A 13,884-nucleotide genomic window follows, 5' to 3' on the forward strand; every position below is an offset into this window, starting at 1 on the left:
GGCGTGGTGGTGCATGCCTATAATCCCAGCTATTTGGGAGGCTGAGGCAGAAGAATCGCTTGAACCTGGGAGACAGAGGTTGCAGTGAGCCAAGATCGCACCACTGCAGTCCAGCCTGGGCAACAAGAGTGAAATTCCACCTCAAAAAAAAAAAGAAAAGAAAGGTCCCTCTCCCCTTGACTTGGCTTCCAGTGAGCAGGCAGGGTCTGGCTCCTCTTCGCATTTTGTTTGACTGGGATGGTTTGGAAATATTTAACTAATTTACACCACTAAAATATTGGGCCAGGCACAGTGGCTCATGCCTGTAATCCCAGCACTTTGGGAGCCGACGTGGGCGGATCACCTGAGGTCAGCAGTTCAAGACCAGTCTGGCCCACCTGGCGAAACCCCGTCTCTACTAAAAATACAAAAATAGCCATGTGTGGTGGCACACGCCTGTAAATCCAGCTATTTGGTAGGCTGAGGCAGGAGAAGTACTTGAGCCTGGAAGGTGGAGGTTGCAGTGAGCATGCCACTGCATTCCAGCCTGGGAGACAGAGCGACACTTTGTCTCAAAAAAAAAAAAAAAGAAAGAAAAAGAAAAGAAAAGAAAAAGAAAAAGAAAAAATTGGAAGATAATCTCACACTGACATGAAAGCCCCGACTTTCTTGGAAAATAGGAAGATGTGGTATCCTCACATGTAGCGATCAGCCGAGGCTGAGCAAGAACCAATCACCTTTACTTTGCCGCACTCCCCACCATGGGCTATCATCTCCCTCTGCTAAAGCCAAAGTCCAGGTGCGATTTGTCGGAATACTTGCCCAGTTGTTTTCCTTACACAAATCCACTTCCCTCATTTGCCGTAACTGCCTTGACCATGTAGAGGTTTGATTCAGGGGCACTGGACCTACCAAACAAAAGATATCGGATGTCTCTCTTTTTGGCTCATCAGCAGAGGTCAAGCTCCCTTGAGAAAGAAAAGGAAACCAAAGCCCAAGGGCTCCCCCTGCTGGACGCAGTGAGCTCAGCATTTTTGGCACATTACAGACGTTAAACTTGAAGAGACACATTCCCAAAGCATTAATGCGCAAGGCCAAGCCTCCAGCGGAAATGTACAACAACAAAAAAAAGAAGAAGAAGGAAAATAAAATAGAATAAGACTTCTTGTCTCTGCTCGGACATAAGAAGAACTTCGAAGTTGTCACTTTTGTTCTTACAACAAGAAAAGGCTGAACAAACTGAGAATCAACAGCTTTTCTTAGACACGTCTAAAGAACTGCAGTAGCACAGTGAATTACCATCCCCAAGTCTGGAGACACTGGCAAATCCCGGGAGTTACTAATGAGATCCATTCACACAGGGCGGAAGCTGCTGGAGTCACTAACTTGGTGAAGACATTTGCATGGTAATTCTGACAAGTTGCTGCAGGCTGGGTAACAATTAGCTCAAGAATGATAAATTTCTACAGGTGTCAGTCTTAGGAGTCCCCACACTTTCGTGGATTTTACCTCCAGTAACTCTACCAGTGAAGAGCCCAGAAAGGCCCCCTAGCCCATAGCCCTGGTAGGGAGAAGGAAGAGTAACTGTTGTTAAGTATACCCAGAGCATTCTCCCCAACACAGGCCTATTCTCCAGGGATAAAGAATTTATTGGTACCTTCTCCCACCTGGAAGAAGGGATTTCTCCTGGCCGGGCATGGTGGCTCGTGCCTGTAATCCTAGCACTTTGGGAGGCTGAGTTGAGAGGATCACTTGAGGCCAGGAGTTCAAGACCAGCCTGGTCAGCATGGCAAGAAACCCCATCTCAAAAAAAAGAAGAAGGAGAAGGAGGAAGGAAGAGGAGGAGATTTTCTCCTGAATCCAGCACAGCACATTCTAGACTTCCTGTCTCACCTGAAATGAATGGAGAGAAGCTGAGAATCACTTGTGAATGCCATAACCCAGAGGCACAGGTCCCCTAAAAGACGGATATTTAATCGCAGCGTGTTTAATAATGACTTGCAAAGCTATACAGACCCTAATTCCTAGAACCTGTGAGTGTGACCTGTGGCAAGAGAGACTTTGATGGTGTGATTAAGATTCTCAAGATGGGGAGATCATTTTGAATTACCTAAGTGGACCTTCAATGTAATTGCAAGGGTCCTTAAAAGACAGGCAGCAGGGCCAGGCGCGGTGGCTCATACCTGTAATCCCAGCACTTTGAGAGGCTGAGGCGGGAGGATCACGAGGTCTAGAGATCGAGACCATCCTGACCAACATGGTGAAATCCTGTCTCTACTAAAAATACAAAAATTAGCTGGGCATGGTGGCACGCACCTGTAGTCCCAGCTACTCAGGAGGCTGAGGCTGAGGAATCGTTTGAACCTGGGAGGCAGAGGTTGCAGTGAGCCTAGACTGTGCCACTGCACTCCAGCCTGGCGACAGAGTGAGACTCCGTCTCAAAAAAAAAAAAAAGAAAAAGAAAATATTCATCCCTTCCCAAGACAAAGCACGAATATTCCTCCCCTTGCTCTTAACGTCCAGCCCCTTCAAGAATGATACTCTATATCTGTAACTTCCCAGTTCTCAGGAGCTGAGAAGTTGATTTGTAAGCCCAGCTCCCACTTCCCCAGTCCTGTAGCTGTTGAATGAAGCCTGCACTGCTCAATACTCACTGTTGGTTTCACATATTAGCTTCATGACTTGGAACAGGAAACAGTCCCCTTTCTAGGGTGACCAGGACCCCCAGTAACAAGATGGGTCTAGGAAGGAAAAGCACTGTGCACTCCCAGGCCCCAGCACCTGGGCTCCTGATTTGGGGAAGAATTGACTTCTTTAAATTATCAAATGTTCTGATCAGGCACGGTGGCTCACGCCTGTAATCCCAGCACTTTGGGAGGCCAAGGCGGGTGGATCACTTGAGGTCAAGAGTTCGAGACCAGCCTGGTCAACATGGTGAAACCCTGTTTCTACTAAAAATACAAAAATTAGCTAAGCGTGGTGGCACATGCCTGTAGTCCCAGCTACTCGGGAGGCTGAGGCAGGAGGATTGCTTGAACCTGGAAGGTGGAGGTTGCAGTCAGCCGAGATCATGCCACTGCACTCCAGCCTGGCGACGGAGCAAGGCTCCGTCTCAAAAAATAAAAAATTAAATAAAAATTTTTAAAAATTATCAAATGTTCTAACTCATCAGCATGGTGTAGCTTGCCATTATTCAGGACGTTAATTTCTCTCAACAATGTGCTCCAGCTTTCAGTGTAGTGGTCTTGGAACCATTTTGTTAGTTTCACTTTTAAGAATACTGTGATTTGAGGTGCTATTGTAAAAGATACTGTATCTTAAGTTTAATTTTCCGATAGTTGCTACCAGAGATATAGAAATGATTTCTGTATGTTGACTTTGGATGCAGCTGCTCCGCTAAATTCTCATAGTTATATCCAATTGGAGGATATTTTGGATTTTCTATGTATGTTATCTTGTCATTGAAAACAATGATGTTTTGCTTCTTCCTTCCCAATCACTGTGCCTCTTATTCTTCCTGCTTCATTGAAACCGCTAGTAGTTTTACGACAATGTTGCATAAAGTGGTAATAACAGATATCCTTGTTTTTCTTGATCTTAGGGGAAAAGTGTTCAATTTTCACTATTCAGTATAACTGGAAGTCCATGCCACATAAATACAGTAACTTCAGTGCCATTCACCAATAAAATTCTAGTTCATAGTTGTATTCAATGTATATATAGTGTTTTAATTTTTTTATTTTAAGAAACAGTCTCGCTCTGTTGCCCAGGCTGTAGTGCAGTGGCACGATCACAGCTCATTGCAGTTAACTCCTGGACTCAAGCGATCCTCCTGCCTTAGCCTCCCAAAGAGCTGGAATTACAGGTGGGAGCCACCAGAGCGCCCAGCCATTTAAAAAATATTTTTAATTCATGGATCACAGTTTAAAATTTGGAGCTCTCTCCCAGTAATCTGAATGCCTAACTTCTCTTGAAATAACTGACTATCTTGCATGCCCATGTAACAGCAATTAGCCCAGGGAAGCAGGAGCTGCCCCTCTTTACTATGCTGCATTCCCCACCAAGGGCTATGGTCTCCCCTGAGCTGAGGCCAAAACAAGTAGACTGACAAAGCTTTGTCAATATCTTGCCCCATTGTTTATCTTTTTGTTGTTGTTGTTGTCATTTGAGACAAGGTCTTGCTCTTGTCTCCCAGGCTGGAGTGCGGTGGCACGATCATAGCTCACTATAGTCTCCAACTCCTGGGCTCAAGTGATCCTTCCGCCTCAGCCTCTTGAGTAGTTGGGACCACTGGTGTGTGCCACCATGCCTGGCTAATTTTTTTATTTTTTGTAGAAGTGGGGTCTCACTGTATTGCCCAGGCAGGTCTCAAACTCCTGGGCTCAAGTGATCCTCCCGCCTCGGTCTCCCAAAGCCCTGGGATTACAGGTAGAAGCTACCATGTCCCACCCCCATCATTTATCTTACCCCAGTCCTACTTATTTTCTATACCTGCTTTTCTCTTGTAGAGACTCGACTGTGTAATTCCTGGGAAAACAGATGCACTGAGCCGTTAAATAAAAATTCCTCTAGCTGAAATCGCTTGAACCTGGGAGGCAGAGGTTGCAGTGAGCCGAGATCGCGCCACTGCACTCCAGCCTGGGCCACAGAGCGAGACCCTGTCTCAATATATATATGTATATGTGTGTGTGTGTGTGTGTATGTATATGTATATGTATATGTATATGTATATGTATATGTATATGTATATATTCCTCTAGCCAGGCTGGGTGCAGTGGCTCAAGCCTGTAATCCCAGCGCTTTGGGAGGCCGAGGCAGCAGGATCGCTTCAGCCTAGGAGTTCGAGACCAGCCTTGACAATATAGTGAGACCCCCCCCGCCCCCCCACCCCTCTCAAGAAAAAAACAATTCCTCTAGCCAAGGGTTTACTCTCTGACTTCATTTCTCACGGTGGATCCCGCTCAAGCAGAGTCCGGGAGCCAATCCATGTCCAATTGTGCCCCCTGCTGGACAAGGTCCACTTGTTCAGAGGAAACTTGCGGAGAGATGGAGAGCTCCAGTTGAGATGCTCCAGCTCCCTCTGCCAACACAGTTTAATAACAAGTAATAAAGTAGAAAAACAATATAGCATAAAAATAATTGAAAAATTATTTTAATTAATAGTATGAAACAAAAGAGATGGTAGATTAGCAGCTTGCTGCTAATAAGGAAATTAAATTTTCTGGTAAAATTATAATAAGCAATGGTAAGAGAACAGAATAAAAATAAAATGAGAAAATCTAGCAGAAATAATTAAGGAGAAGATGATGACGATGAAAAAATAAAATTGAATTAGAGGCGTGAAATATAATACTTGGCACACAGAAAACAAAAGCCAGTGGTTCAGAGTCCAAGTTCAGGAAAATCGCACAGGATGAAAGGGAAAGAATCAAAGAATGAAGTAATGAAAGGGAAGGTTCTCCGAAGGAGTCAGATTATCAGGAGAATTCTTCATTTAACTTCTTGCTAATAACTAGAAAACTCGGGATAAATTGATGATTTTTCAGGAACATGTAAATTACAAAAAATATTCTCAAGGAGAGACGTATTAAATCAATTGACAATTTTAATATACACAGACAGGATCATATTAAATTATTTCAAGCTATCAACAGACAATTCTGATATAATGTAAACGAAAGAGAAAAATAAAGAGCTTCACAATTGTTTGTACAGAGCGAGCATCACATAACATGAAAACCTAACAAGGTAATACAGTTAAAAGGAAAAGTATATAGACAAATCTCCCTATGTATATTGACATGGAAATTCCAAATATTTGGAATTTAGCAATAAAAACCTGCAGTAATTTTTTTTAAATACCAGCTGAATGTGGAGGCACAGCCTACAGTCCCAGCTACTCGGGAGGCTAAGGCGAGAGGATTGCTTGAGCCCAGGAGTTCTAGGCTTCAGTGAGCTATGCTGGGGCCACTGCACTCCAGCCTGGGTGACACAGCAAGACCACATGTCTTTCTGAGGTCTTGGAGGCTAAAACGCACACACACACAAAAACTCATATCCCTTTAAAAATAAATAAACAAACAAATAAATAAGCCATGTTAAAATGGATATTACCTAAGAATAATGAGATGATTGGATATTAGAAAATCTATTAAAATAAATTGTGTATAGATTAAAAGAGACTATGATATCATTTTGTTAGATGTCGAAAGGGCATGTCATAAAATATAGTACCTTTTCCCCCAAAATTCCCTTATATAAGATTATTTGCTTAATCTAAGATTACATATTTATAATCTTAGATTTATATATATTATATTTAATCTTAGATTTATATATATTATATTTACCTACCTGTCTACCTAATCTACAAAGCCAAAAGCAGTTAAATGCTTCTGTGTAAAACATTATGTTGCCCGCCACCCCAGGACGTAGTGCTACGATCACTTCTCTTTGGCATCTTCACTCATTCCCAAAGCAATCTCATCCAGTCCAAAGGTTTTAAATACTGTCAAACATTGATAAGTCCCAAATATACATCATTCTAGTCTTCAGTTTGCAGCTTTAGATCCATACATTTAATTGCCTGTTTGGATATGTACTCTGCGTCTCAAATTCATCGTGTCCAAACCTTACTCTGGACGCCCACTCCAAGCCTGCTCCTCCTACATTCTTCCTCATCTCAGTAAATGTTAACTCCATTTTCCAGCTGCTCAGACCAAGGATCTTGGAGTCTTTTTTATCACTCTTCCTTCTCTTACACCCTGCATCCAGTCAGAAATCCTCTCAGTTCTACATTCAAAATATACCCAGAGGCTGGGCACAGTGGCTCACGCCTGTAATCCCAGCATTTTGGGGAGCCAAAGTGGGTGGATCACTTGAGGCCAGAAGTTCGAGACCAGCCTAGACAATACGGTGAGACATTATCTCAAAAAAAATTATGTACATCTATATCTATAATCCAAATATATATATATATATTCAAAACTACTTCTTCTCTTCCTCCTCCTGCTCGTTCTTCTTCTTCCTCTTCTTCTCCTCCTCCTCATTCTTCTTCTTCTTGTTTTTTTGAGATGGAGTCTCACTCTGTCACCCAAGCTGGAATGCAGTGGCATGATCTTGGCTCACTGCAACCTCCGCCTCTCAGGTTCAGCGATTCTCCTGCCTCAGCCTCCCAAGTAGCTGGGATTACAGGCATGTGCCACCACGCCCAGCTAATTTTGTATTTTTAGTAGAGACAGGGTTTCACCATGTTGGCCAAGCTAGTCTTGAACTCCTGACCTTGTGATCCGCCTGCCTTGAACTCCCAAAGTGCTGGGATTGCAAGCATGAGCCACCGCGCCCGGCCTCATTCTTCTTTTCTCCTCCTCCTCCTCCTTGTTCTTGTCCTTCTTCTTCTCCTCTTTCATCATCTCCATCCTCCTCTTCTTCTTTCCTCACCTCTTCCTTTCTTTTTCCTCCTCACCACTTCTTTTCCTTTTCTGATCAATAGAACCCTGAAGCCAACAGGTGGGGCAGAGCAAGACAGATAGCTGCGCAGAGGTCATCTGGAATGGGGAGCTCCAAGCAGATTGAGGAAGGTATCTACCCAGGGATGTCAGAGGGGAGTGTCAGAACCTGCGGAGGGAGGGCACTTACATGTGTTTGCACACAGGGATGGCCCCTTATGGGTGTCAGAGCTTGAACAGGGTGAGTGGAGTCCTTTTCCAGAGGGCACCCCAGTAGTGGGAAGTGGGACCAAGCAGGATGAGGAGCCAGTCATGCTGGAGAGGAGCAGTGGCTGAGATGAGGGACTAGTTACACTCAGGAGACTGACTGAACAAATGAGTAAATATATCATGATTAATGGGAAACGAGTTTCTCATTCTCAGAGAAGGGATTTACACATATGGGAAGGCAGAAAACTACAAAGACCCATGTAGTACTGGATTGCAACTAGAGGTAAAGGAGTGAATTCATAGATTTCAATCTGTTTCATGAATGAAATAACACGTGAATGCAAATGAGAGACCAATTCCAACAAAGTCAGGATCAAGACAATGGCACCCAACTATCACAATGATTATTTAACATTCTAACAGTGGGGTTCTTGGTTGCAAAGGAAACCAATTTGGGTTAACTTAAGCAACAAAAAAGAATTCAGTCATAAGACCTTGGGCAGCTGACAGATTCGATGAAAAGGCTAAAGTACCAAGTTTAGAAAGTGGGTCAGAACCCAAGGAAACAATGAAAGAAGAACTATCTCCAAGTTTCCCTAGGGACAGCCCAGTTCAGTGCCATCAAAATGAGTACTGAGCCCTTCTTTATGTCTTTATAAAGTCTCAGTGTAAGTTTAGTCAGATACCTGCATGCTAGCCACTAGGTTTCCAGGAAAGTATGTATCTAGATTTTAGGTCCTTAGAGGTGGGAAGGAGGACTTCCTATCATGATGGAACCCCCTAATAGAGAAATGTAGTTCAGCTGTGCACTGCAAACAATGCTCTGAGAGTGCTAGCCCAATGCAATTACAAAACAGAACCATATAAATGGTATCAACCCTGGAAAGGATATATCTTTATTATTTGCAATTAGCATGATTATATGTCTGGGAAATTCAAAATTAACTGGGAAAAGGATTACAGGCAACACAGTAACTCATTAAAGTATCAGTTACAAAAGGGTTTTACAATTTGTCACTATTGACATTCTGAACTGGATAAGCCTTGGTTGTGGGAGGACAGAAGAGATGTTCAGTGCATTGTAGGATGTTTAGCAGCATCCTTGGCCTCTATTCACTAGATACCAGTAGCACTCCCTCCCCTACCAAGTTGTGACAAATAAAAATGTCTTCAGACCTTGCCAAATGTCCCCTGGGGGGAAGGCAAAATCACCCCCATTTAAATTGGGTTGTGCAATTAATTTATAAGAATCAATAACTTTCTTACGTTAAAAAACTAACCAATTAAAAGTTATAATGAGGCCAGGCAAGGTGACTCATGCATGTAGTCCCAGCACTTTGGGAGGCAGGAGGAGTGTTTGAGCCTGGGAGGCAGAGGTTGCAGTAAGCCAAGATTATGCCACTGCACCCCAGCAGGGGCAACAGAGCGAGACTCTGTCTCAAAAAAAAAAATTATAATGAAAAAATCATTCTCGTTCATATTTAAATCACCTCAAAATCAGATTAAATCCATCTGAAATGGCTTTGTGTATGGTATGAGGTAGGGATCTAACTTTACTTGTTGATTCTTTACAAGATCCTGATTAGTGTATTTATCTTATATCTTGCCAAATCAAATAACTTGATTATTTTTCTAAATTTAATTTTGTTTTAAGTTCCAGGATACATGTGCAGGACATGCAGGTTTGTTACATAGCTAAACATGTGCCATGGTGGTTTGCTGCACCTATCAACCCATCACCTAGGTATTAAGCCCTGCATACATTAGCGATTTATCCTGATGCTCTCCCTCGCCTGGCGCCTCCGACAGGCCCCAGTGTGTGTTGTTCCCCTGCCTCTGTCCATATGTTCTCATTGTTCAGTTTCCACTTCTAAGTGAGAACATGTGGTGTTTGGTTTTCTGTTCCTGTGTTAATTTGCTGAGGATAATAGCTTCCAGCACCATCCATGTGTCTGCAAAGGACACAATCTCATTCCTTTGTATGGCTGCATAGTATTCCACGGTGTATATTTACCACATTTTCTTTATCCAGTCTATCACTGATGGGAATTTTGGTTGACTCCATGTCTTTGCTATTGTGATTAGTGCTGCAATGAACATACACATGCATGTATCTTTATAATAGAATGATTTATATTTTTTGGTATATACCCAGTAATGGGATTGCTGGGTCAAATGGTATTTCTGAGAACTTGATTATTAGTTCTAAGGTTTTTCTGTAAATTCTCATGTGGTTTTTTAGGTAGATGTTCATGTTGTCTACAAAAATGACAATCTTATCTTTTCATTTCTCACATTTATACCTTATTTCAACTTTCTCTCTGGCTATCTTTCCTAACACCACAAATGCAATGATAATTGTGGTAATAGTGGGACTCTGCCTCATTTCTAGCTTTAGAGTTTCATCATTATGACCAATGAGTGCCTGAGTATGGCTAGTGTGACCAAGTAACTTAATTTTCAGTGTTGTTTCACTGTAATTAATTTAAACTTAAATGGGCTTGGCAAACCTGGCCCATTCTGAGATGAACTTCTATCTCATCTCAGACTATATACAAAAATACACGCCAGGCTTAAACATACAAAAAGAAAAGACATGAAAGAATTTGAAGAAAATGTAGGAAAGAGGCCAGGTGTGGGGGCTTATGTCTGTAATCCTAGCAATTTGGGAGCCTAAGGTGGGAGGACTACCTGATCCCAGAATTTCAAAAGCAGCCTGGGCAATATAGGGAGACCCTGTCTCTACACAGAAAAGAAGAGAGAGAGAGAGAGACAGAAAGAAAGAAAGAAAGAAAGAAAGAGAAAGAGAGAGAGGGAGGGAGGGAGAAAGAGAGGAAGGAAGGAAGGAGGGAAGGAAGGGAGGGAGGGAGGAAGGATGGAAGGAAGCAAGGGGAAGGGAAGGGAAGGGAAAGAAAAAGAAAGAGAAAGGAAAGGAAGGAAGGAAGAAAAGGAGGAAAGGAGGGAGGGAGGGAAGGAAGGGAGGGAGGGAGGGAGACGATGTGGCTGTGATGGTAACTTTCTGAGCCAAGAGAAGAAACCCAGAAGCTGTGGAGAAAAAGAGTGGTCATAAATGACTATGTGAATATAAAAAAATTTTGTATGGTAAAATGTACCAAAAACAAAATCAGTGCACTAAGGGGTCAGGGATGGTAAATTTTTCAATATATATGGCAGATAAAAGCCAAGATCTATATTCCAGCAAGAACTCTTACAAATTGAATTTGTTTTAAAAAAGACAAACATTCCAATAGAAAACAAGCAAAGAATGTGATTAGAGAATTCACAGAAAAGCAAATCCAAAAGGCTAAACATGAAACAACTGCTCAAATTAACCAGCGGTTTGAAAAGTGCTTATTTGAGTCAAAATAAAATGTCATCTTACACCTATGAACTGGAAAAATTATAACACCCTTAAGCTGGCATGGATTTGAGGAAATGTGAGCACCTTTAAGTTGGCATGGGGGTGACGAAAAGAGTACCCTTACATGTAGAAGCAATTTGGGATCATCCATTAGCAATACTCCCACACATTCACTTTATCTCAAAATCCACCTCCTAAGAATCTACCCTATTGAAACAAAAGCAGCACTACAGAAGGTAAATATACAAGTAGGTTAGTTGTTGCATTATTCGTGGCAGCAAAACTGGAAATAACGTTAATGCCCATCAGTCTGATAATGGCTGAGTAACTTTGGTTTGCCAACACCACTGAGTACAGGACAAATGTTTAAAAATCACAACAAATTGAACAAAGATGCAGCTAGGTAAAATCAATTTCCCTTAAGCCAGATATGAAAGAGATTTGCAAAAAATGTAAAACAATGTCAGTCTTTACATTGATTTTCATTTTTGAAAATGTAGGCATTTTTCTTTAAATATATTAATTGTGTTAACAATTAACATATAACATGCATTGGGGCCGGATGTGGTGGCTCACGCCTATAATCCCAGCACTTTGGGAGACTGAGATGAGCAGATCGCTTGAGCTCAGGAGTTGGAGACTTGCCTGGGCACATGGTGAAACTCCGTCTCCACGAAAAATTTAAAAAGTAGCCAGGTGTGGTGGCACACACCTGTAGTCCCAGCTACTAGGGAGTCTGAGGTAGGAGAATCGCTTGAGCCCAGGATGTGGAGGCTGCAATGAGCCGAGATCTCGCCACTGTACTCCAGCCTAGGCGACAGGGTGAGACTCTGTCTCAAAAAAAAAGGTCGGGGAGGGGTTTATCATTGTTATTTAAAATAAATATATAAATATTTTGAAAATAATTCTCATTGAATGAAGATTATAAGGGAACTATAAATGTAACTAGAAAAATATTAGACAATTCAATAGAAAAATTCACTAATGATCTGAGTTTATACCTTAGTCCATTCAGGCTGCTGTTAAGAAAGTAGCACAAATAAACAAAATACCACTTTGAAACAAGAGAAATTTATTTCTCACTATTCTGGAGGCTGGGAAGTCCAAGATCAAGTCACTGGCAGATTAGGTGTCTGGTAAGGGCCCACTTCCTGGTTTGTAGAAATGAGGACTTCTGGCTGTGTCCTCACATGTTGAAGGGGAACTCTGGGGCCTTTTTCTTAAAGGTCCCAGTCCCATTCATGAGGGCTTTACTCTCACTGCTTCATCACCTCTGAAATGCCTCATCTCCTAATATCATCACATTGGTGATTCAATTTCAACATATGAGTAGAGAGGGACACACACATTAATAGCAGCAAACTTCACAAAAAGAAAATCCGAATGACCACGAATTATATAAAAGGATTCTGAATAATTTATTATTTTTAAAACATGGTGAAATTAGCAGTATTGCACCAATATTCATCTCCTGGTTTTGAACATTATGCTGTGGTTATATAAGAGAGTAACTTTAGGGAAGTTCAGTGAAGGGTTTGCAGGAATTTGCTGTACCATTTTTACAACTTTTCAAAACACTAAAATTAGCTCGGCATAAACAGTTAAAAATGTGGAGGAGTCAAATTTTAACATTTTACATTAGAGTATGGGAACAATGATTTCTCAGTACTTTTAGCTGTTACTTTTTTCTCTGTTCACCTTACTGCGCAGTTCTGGTATTAAATAGATGCTCACTTTGCCAGCAAAAGGTCCTAGTGTTGGCTGGGTGCGGTGGCTCACGCCTGTGATCCCAGCACTTTGGGAGGCTGAGGCAGGCAGATCACGAGGTCAGGAGTTTGAGACCAGCCTGGCCAATATGGTGAAACCCTGTCTCTATTAAAAATACAAAAATTAGCCAGGCGTGGTGGCGTGTGCCTGTAGTCCCAGCTACTCAGGAGGCTGAGGCAGAAGAATCGCTTGAACCCGGGAGGTGGAGGTTGCAGTGAGCCGAGATCATGCCACACTATACTCCAGCCTGGGCGACAGAGCAAGACTCTGACTCAAAAAAAAAAAAAGGTCCTAGTTTTAGTGATGTTGCCAAGTTATTAAGGTTCCTTCCTCACTAATCGAAACTAATACAAGGAAAGGATTACTTCCTCTTTGGGAAATCTGGTCAAGCTGATGATCCAATTTAATTAAAACAATACCACAAATTGAATCTTTGTTTACTGCTTGAAAAGCTACTTTCTAGATCCTTTTGTAGTTCATAAGTGTGAGGACTGGGTTTTCAGGCTCGTGTATAAGATGTGCCTCCCTCACTCCTTGTTACAACATCGGCATATTACTCATCTGAATGGAAAAAAAAAAAGCTTCTGAATAGTTTCAGAAGTAGATGTTAAGATTCATCTTAAAGTAGTCATATAGGTCAAGAAATGAAACATACACAATATTTCAGAATCCCCTGCATGTGGCTTCCCCAGTAATAATCCATGCCTCCCTCCAGAAGTCAGTAACATTCTAATTCTAACTTTTTGATAATTTTGCGCTCACTTTTCTTTTTATTGCTGTTAGTTATGTAGTTTTCTTTTTCTTTTCTTTTTTTTTTTTTTTTTGAGATGGAGTTTCACTTTTGTTGCCCAGGCTGGAGTGCAATAGTGCGATCTTGGCTCACCGCAATCTCTGCCTCTTGGGTTCAAATGATTCTCCTGCTTCAGCCTCCTGAGTAGCTGGGATTACAGGCATGCACCACCATGACCAGCTAATTTTGTATTTTTAGTAGAGAAGGGGTTTCTCCATGTTGGTCAGGCTGGTCTCCAACTCCTGACCTCAGGTGATCTGCCTGCCTTGTGCCTCCCAAAGTTCTGGGATTACAGGCATGAGCCACTGTGCCCAGCATAATAGTTTTCT

At 42.0% G+C, this 13,884-nt stretch overlaps 1 non-coding gene across 1 annotated transcript; it reads left to right on the forward strand.

The window, feature by feature from the left end:
• Positions 1-13,228: 13,228 nt before the first annotated feature.
• Positions 13,229-13,332, forward strand: LOC112206453 (small nucleolar RNA U13). Its single transcript, XR_002940822.1, has one exon. It is a non-coding gene; the product is annotated as a small nucleolar RNA U13 (small nucleolar RNA).
• The last annotated feature ends 552 nt before the right edge of the window (positions 13,333-13,884 follow it).

Source organism: Pan troglodytes, chromosome 20 (genome assembly GCF_028858775.2).
Source record: "Pan troglodytes isolate AG18354 chromosome 20, NHGRI_mPanTro3-v2.0_pri, whole genome shotgun sequence".
NCBI lineage: Eukaryota > Metazoa > Chordata > Mammalia > Primates > Hominidae > Pan > Pan troglodytes.